Raw genomic sequence first — 8,086 nt, 5'->3', positions numbered from 1 at the left:
TGGAGCATCCAGGACTCAAACCAGCACCCATGTGGGATGCCGGCACTGTAGGCGGCGGCTTTACCTGCTATGCCACAGCGCCAGCCCAATATTTAGGTTTTTTTTTAAAAGATTCATTTAATGGGGCCAGTGCTGTGGTGCAGCAAGTTGACGCCCTGGCCTGAGGTGCCGGCATCCCATAGGGACAGCGGTTCGAGACCGGGCTGCTCCACTTCTGATCCACAGCTCTCTGCTGTGGCCTGGGAAAGCAGTAGAGGACGGCCCAAGTGCTTGGGCCCCTGCACCTGCATGGGAGACCTGGAGGAGGCTTCTGGCTCCTGGCTTTGGATCAGCACAGCTCTGGCCATTGTGGCCGTATGGGGAGTTAACCAGCAGATGGAAGACCTCTCTCTCTCTCTCTCTCTCTCTCTTTCTCCCTGTCTCAGCCATCTGGAGAACCATCTGACAGAAGACCTCTCTCTCTCTCTGTCTCTGCCTCTCCTCTCTGTGTAACTCTGACTTTCTTTTAAAGATTCATTCATTTATTTGAAAGGCAGAGTTGCAGAGAGAGAGAGAGAGAGAGAGAGAGAGAGAAAGAGATTGAGATTTTCCATCACTTGTTCACTCCACAAATGGTCCAGCTTGGGTTGGGTCAGGTTGATGCCAGGAGTCTGGAACTGCAAGGGCCCAAATATTTCCACCATCTCTGACTTGTGGGACTTCAAGTGGCAATTCAGTGTGGGATGCTGGCATGACAAGCAGTGGCTTAACCCACTGTGCCACAAAGCCAGACTCAATCTAGATGCATTTTAACAAAGCTTTTTTTTTTTTTTTGACAGACAGAGTGGACAGTGAGAGAGAGAGACAGAGAGAAAGGTCTTCCTTTGCCATTGGTTCACCCTCCAATGGCCGCCGCGCCAGATACTTATCCTGGTTTCCCATGGGGTGCAGGGCCCAAGCACATGGGCCATCCTCAACTGCACTCCCTGGCCACAGCAGAGAGCTGGCCTGGAAGAGGGACAACCGGGACAGAATCCGGTGCCCCGACCGGGACTAGAACCCAGTGTGCCGGCGCCGCAAGGCGGAGGATTAGCCTGTTGAGCCGCGGTGCCAGCAACAAAGCTTTAAAACAAGTTTTGAAAAGGTTAAATTGAACCTCAAATGGCTGTGTACGGTGCAAAGCCAAAACTCTTCAAAGAAAGATAACAAAATGAAGACACACCACACAGAACATCTGTAATGTCTGGAATCCAGTAAAACAATGCGCAGAAATACAAATAGGGCTGGCGCTGTGGCTCAATAAGCTAATCCTCTGCCTGCGGCACCGGCACCCCATGTTCTAGTCCCGGTCTGGGCACTGGATTCTGTCCTGGTTGCCCCTCTTCCAGTCCAGCTCTCTGCTGTGGCCAGGGAGTGCAGTGGAGGATGGCCCAGGTCCTTGGGCCCTGCACCCCTTGGGAGACCAGGAGAAGCACACAGCTAACATCATATTATATGGGGAAAAGCTGAAAGGCTTTCCTCTGAGGCCTGGAACCAGACAAGGATGTCCATTGTCACTTCTCTTATGCAATATAATACTGGAATTTTTACCTAGAACCACTAGGCAAGAGAAAGCATACAAATAGCAAAGAAAGAAGTCAAATGATTTGTGTTTGTAGATAACATTATTCTACATAGAGAGAAACCAAAAGACTATACCAAGAAGCTATTAGAGCTGATAAACAAATTCAGTAAAGTTGTAGGGTACAAAATAAATATTCAAAAACTATTAGCATTTTTATACACTAGTAATCAACTTGCTGAGAAAGAAATTATAAGAGCAATATTATTCACCACTCCATAAAAGTACCTTGTAGTAAATTTAACCAAGGATGTGAAAGACCTTTTACAATGAAAATTATGAAACATTTCTAAAAGAAATTGAACAGAATTAAAAAAATTAGAAACACCTGTGTTCACATGTTGAAATAATATTATTAATCATTAATAATATTATTGAAATTTTCATATTTCCCAAAGCTGTTTACTACACTTGATCTTAGCCAAAAGGCCAAGAAGAGATTACCTGAAGCAATACAAAGTTCAATACGACTCCAACAAAATACCCGTGACATTCTCCACAGAACTAGAAAAAACAGTTCTAAAATTCATATGAAATTACAAAAGGCTGTGAATAGCCAAAGTGATCATGAACAAAATAAATAAATAAATAAATAAATAAGTAAGTAAGTAAATAAAGCCGGAGGCACGACAATCCCAGATTTCAAGCTGTTCTAAGCACAACAGCATGACACTGGCATAAAAACAAACACATAGACTAGTGTAACCGAACAGAAACCAGAAACCAATCCACGCATCTACATCACTTTTATTTGACAAAGAACTAAAAGCATATACTGGAGAAGAGGCAGTCTCTTTAACAAATGGTCCTGGAAACCTGGGTATCTATATGCAAAACTTGAAACAAGAATGTCTCCCCACCTCTCACCTTATGCCTCTCATTCTATTCCAAATCTCTCAAAATGGATAAAAGATTGAAAATTTTCAGACCTAAAATTATGAAACTATTAGGAGAAACATTTTAAGACAATGTTATAGGCAACAACTTTTTGGAGAAGACTCAAAAAGCACAGATAATAAAAAAAGAAAATAGATAAATGGGATTATATCAACCAAAGGAACTTCTGTACAGCAAAGTAAGCTATCAATGGAGTGAAGAGACATGTAACACAATGGAAAATTTTTTCAAATTGACAAAGGATTAACACTCAGAAGGAATTCAGAAAACTAACTCAACAAAAAAATAACAACCAATCCAGTTAAGAAATGGTCAAAGGATCTGAATAAACATTTCTTTTTTTTTTTAACTTTTATTTAATGAATATAAATTTCCGAAGTACAGCTTATGGATTACAATGGCTCCCCCCCTCCCATAACTTCCCTCCCACCCACAACACTCCCCTTTCCTGCTCCCTCTCCCCTTCCATTCACATCAAGAATCGTTTTCAATTCTCTTTATATAAAGAAGATCAATTTATCACATATTAAGTAAAGATTTCAATGGTTTGCACCCACATAGAAACACAAAGTGAACAATACTGATTGAGTACTAGTTATAGCATTAAATCTCAATGTACAGCACGTTAAGGACAGAGATCCTACATGAGGAGTAAGTGCACAGTGACTCCTGTTGTTGACTTAACAAATTGACATTCTTATTTATGGCATCAGTAATCATCCTAGGCTCTTGTCGTGAGTTGCTAAGGCTATGGAAGCCTTTTGAGTTCACCGACTCTGATCATACTTAGACAAGGTCATAGAGTGGAAGTCCTCCCTCAGAGAAAGGTACCTCCTTCTTTGATGACCTGTTCTTTCCACTGGGATCTCACTCACGGAGATCTTTCATTTAGTTTTTTTTTTTTTTTTTTTTTTTTTTTTTTGCCAGAGTGTCTTGGCTTTCCATGCCTGAAATACTCTCATGGGCTTTTCAGCCGGATCCGCATGCCTTAAGGGCTGACTGAATAAACATTTCTCAGAAGAAGAAATACAAATGGCCAATGAATACATGAAAAACGTTCATTATCACTAACCATCAGGGATATGCAAATCCAAAGCACAGTGAAGTACCATCTCCCTCCAGTTAGAATGACTATTATAAAAAAAGGCAAAAGATGTAAAAGGTCCATGAGAGTCTCACAGGCATGGAAAGCCATGACACGGTGGCAAAAAAAATCTAAATGAAAGATTCTGGTGAACAAGACCCCAGCAGAAGGAGCAGGCCATCAAGGAGGGAGGCGCCTTTCTCTGAAGGGAGGAAGGAACCTCCACTGTGATACGGCCTTGACTAAACAAGTTCAGAGTTGGTGAACTCAAGGGGCTTCCATAGCCTAGACAGCTCATAGCAAGAGTCTTGGGTGATTGCTGACGTCATAAATAAGAGTGCCAATTGTTAACAACGGGAGTCACTGGGTACATGCTCCCCACGTAGGATCTCTGTCCTTAATGTGTTCTACTATGAAACTTAAAAGACAATACTACTAGTCGAACAATACCCTATACCTTGTGTGGTTGTGTGAGTGCAGCCCGTTGAAATCCTTGCTTAGTATGTACTAAGTTGATCTTCAGTATATGAAGGTAATTGAAAATGAAACTCGATGAAGGGCAGGATGGGAGAGGGAGTGGGAGAGAGGAGGGCCACGGGAGGGAGGAAGGTTGGGGGGGGGGAAGCCACAACAATACAAAAGTTGCACTTTGTAAATTCACATTTATTAAATAAACTATATAACAAACAAAAAAAAAAAAAGAAAAAAAAAGAACTTAATACTTTACCCTTTTAGTATTTTTTAAATGTTCTACTTAAAACTATTGGTTGAACTCTGTAATTAATACACAATTACTCTTAGGTGTTTAATTAATGCTATAACTAGTACTCAAATAGTATTTTACACTTTGTGTTTCTGTGTGGGTGCAAACTGTTGAAATCTTTACTTAATATATGCTAAATTGATCTTCTGTATATAAAGATAATTGAAAATGATTCTTGATGTGAATGGAAGGGGAGAGGGAGTGGATAAGGGGAGGGTTGTGGGTTGGAGGGAAGTTATGGGGGGGGAAAGCTATTGTAATCCATAAGCTGTACTTTGGAAATTTATGTTCATTAAATAAAATTAAAAAACAATAAAAAAACCAAAAAACAAAACAAAACAAAAAAAACAAAACAAAACAGAGTGCAGCCAGGACTCCAACCCAGAGATGCAAGCATCCATGGCACCTTTACTGCAGCACCAAATGCCTGCCCCTTGAATTCTTTTTGACAATACAAAGTTTAATCTTTTGTTTAAAAACATTTATTTGAAACTCAGTTACACACAGAGAGGAAGAGACAGAAAGAGAGTTATCTTCCACCTGCTGGTTCACTCCCCAAATGGCTACAATGGTTGGAGCTGGGCCTGGCAAAAGCCAGGAGCCAGGAACTTCTTCCAAATCTCTCACTTAGGTGCAGAGGCCCAAGCACTTGGGCCATGTTCTACTGCTTTCTCAGCCACATTAGCAGGGAGCTGCATTTGAAGTGGAGCAGTCAGGACTTGAACTGGCGCCCATTTGGATGCTGGTGTCACAGGCAGTGGCTTTTACCTGCTATAGCACAGCACCAAGCCCCAAAGTTGAATCTTCTAAAAGAAGAGAAAACAAAGAATATTTATCAAACTGGATAGCAGAATATAGCAAAAAGCCCCACTGCAGTGAAGTCAATGAGATATTTGTGTTCAAATAAGCAAATATGATCAGCTGAGATGAAAAATGAATCTAAGTGGATTCAAAATTTTAAAATGGATGTGGAGAAATGATATGAATGTAGACAAATACAGTAATTGATAGAAACATAGACATATACATGGTTTACTGTTAATGTTAATTAATTGGATGATGGCAGTCAGGGAAGAAATTAAGAAGGGGGAAATTGATCTAGTAAGGAAAGAAAAAAAGTAACATTAACAAAAAGGATGTGAGATTCTATCAAATAAATGTAGGTGTGAAATTATAGAAAGATGTGTTCATTTAAAAATAAAAAATTATCAATTAAAAATGAAAAATATATTGATAAACTTGTACACACATTTGCACATTTATTTTTTCTTGATAATTACTTGTGTTCAGTTTGTTTTTTAAAAAAGATTTATTGTTTATTTGAAAAACAGAGTTAGAGAGAGAGAGAGACAGAGACAGAGAGAGACAGAGAGATATCTTCTATTCACTGGTTCACTCCCAAAATGGCTGCAATAGCCGGAGCTGGGCCAGGCCAAAGCCAGGAACCAGGAACTCCCATATAGGTCTCCCACATGGATGTTGCAGCCCAAGGATTTGGGCCATCTTCTCCGGCTTTCCCAGGTGTGTTAGCAGACAGCTGGATCGGAAGTGGAGCAGCAAGACTCGAATTGGTGCCCATATGGGACGCAGCATCGCAGGTGGTGGCTTTGTTTACAGTTTGTTTTAGTTAATATTCAATTAAAATTTAAAATTCATTTTAGTATATTTAAACATTATTTTTATCTTATTAACATTTGCATTTTTGATTGATACTATTCCTAGTTCATAAAAGTTAATCAATTTTTGGAGGACTTCCAGGAGTCAGAGAATCAGCAGTGTCTGCTTCAGAACACATTTCTCACATTAAACTCTAGCTGGTGGCTGGTGTCGCGGCTCACTAGGCTAATCCTCCGCCTTGTGGCGCCGACACACCGGGTTCTAGTCCCGGTCGGGGCGCCAGATTCTGTCCCTGTTGTCCCTCTTCCAGGCTAGCTCTCTGCTGTGGCCAGGGAGTGCAGTGGAGGATGGCCCATGTGCTTGGGCCCTGCACTCCATGGGAGACCAGGATAAGTACCTGGCTCCTGCCATCGGGTCAGCGAGGTGTGCCGACCGCAGCGCGCCGGCTGCGGTGGCCATTGGAGGGTGAACCAACGGCAAAGGAAGACCTTTTTCTCTGTCTCTCTCTCACTGTCCACTCTGCCTGTCAAAAACAAAACAAAACAAAACAAAACAAAACAAAACAAAACAAAACAAAACAAAACCCTCTAACTGGTATGTGAGTGGTGGTGCAGAGAGAGAACCTAGAGTCACCATTTGTAGACAACACCCTAGCACCAAGAATATCAGTCATTCTGTATCCACACTGATGGCCTGCTCTCAATTTAAGTAAAAATGCAATTTTAAAAGTGGTAATGCAGGGACCGGCACCATGGCTCGCTTGGCTAATCCTCCACCTACAGCACTGGCATCCTATATGGGCACCGGTTCTAGTCTCAGCTGCTCTTCTTCCAGTCCAGCTCTCTGCTATGGCCCGGGAGGGCAGTGGAGGATGGCCCAAGTGCTTGGGCGCCTGTACCCACATGGGAGACCAGGAGGAAGCACCTGGCGCCTGGCTTCGGATTGGTGTAGCTCCAGCCATAGCGGCCGTTTGGGGGGTGAACCAACAAAAGGAAGACCTTTCTCTTTGTCTCTCTTTCTCACTGTCTAACTGTCAAAAAAAAAAAAGTGGTAATGCAAATACAGGTTCTTCTTGGCTTACAATGGTGTTATGTCTAATAAACCTGCTATAAGTTGATAATATCATAAATCCAGAATGCATTAATACAGCTAGCCTACTGAACAGCATAGCTTAGCAATACAGTGCACTATGGATTATTGGTTGTTTACTCTCATGGTCACGTGGATGCCTGAGAACTGAGAGTTGTTGCTGTAGCCCAGCAATATCATACTGGGATATCACTAGCCTAGGAAAGATCAAAATTCAAAAACTGAAGTAACAGTTTCTACTGAGTATGTGTCTTTGAACTAACATAAAGCAAAAAAAAAAAATCAAAAATTGGACATTCGTATTGAGAGATTGCCTGAACAATTCAAAATAACCCTATATAAATTGAGAGCTGGCCATCAGTGTGGATGCAGAATGTTAATCCAGAGCACTAAGTGACTTTGCGAAGACCTTTGTATGAACAACCAGAAAAGAAAATGACAGTAGAGGCCAGCGCCGCGGCTCACTAGGCTAATCCTCTGCCTTGCAGCACCAGCACACCGGGTTCTAGTCCCGGTCGAGGTGCCGGATTCTGTCCCTGTTGCAGCTCTTCCAGGCCAGCTCTCTGCTGTGGCCAGGGAGTACAGTGGAAGATGGCCCAAGTGCTTGGGCCCTGCACCCCATGGGAGACCAGGATAAGTACCTGGCTCCTGCCATCGGATCAGCGCGGTGCGCCGGCCGCAGCGGCCATTGGAGGGTGAACCAACGGCAAAGGAAGACCTTTCTCTCTGTCTCTCTCTCTCTCATTGTCCACTCTGCCTGTAAAAAAAAAAAAAAAAAAAGAAAAAAAAAAAAAAAAAAAAAAGAAAATGTCAGTAGAAACCATTGCCTCTTCAAAGAATTGCTTTAACTAAGTCTCTAATTCAATTACGTGCTTGTGTGAAATTTGGTTTCAAGTTCAAGATCTAGCCTCATTGTCTACCTGGTGATAATTTTTCTGAATTATGAGAGGAAGTAGAACTAAGAATATTAACTGTCAGAAGTCATGACTGATATTCTTGGTGCTAGGGTGTTGTCTACAAATGGTGACCCTAGGTT

General features: G+C 41.9%; 1 pseudogene; it reads right to left on the bottom strand.

Annotated features, from left to right (window-relative positions):
• Positions 1–1,928: 1,928 nt before the first annotated feature.
• Positions 1,929–2,041, bottom strand: LOC127491264 (U2 spliceosomal RNA; annotated as a pseudogene).
• Positions 2,042–8,086: the final 6,045 nt, after the last annotated feature.

This window comes from Oryctolagus cuniculus, chromosome 11, assembly GCF_051225735.1.
Source record: "Oryctolagus cuniculus isolate XC-2025 breed Fujian yellow rabbit chromosome 11, ASM5122573v1, whole genome shotgun sequence".
Classification (NCBI taxonomy): Eukaryota; Metazoa; Chordata; class Mammalia; order Lagomorpha; family Leporidae; genus Oryctolagus; species Oryctolagus cuniculus.
This window is presented reverse-complemented; position numbering and strand designations above follow the sequence as displayed.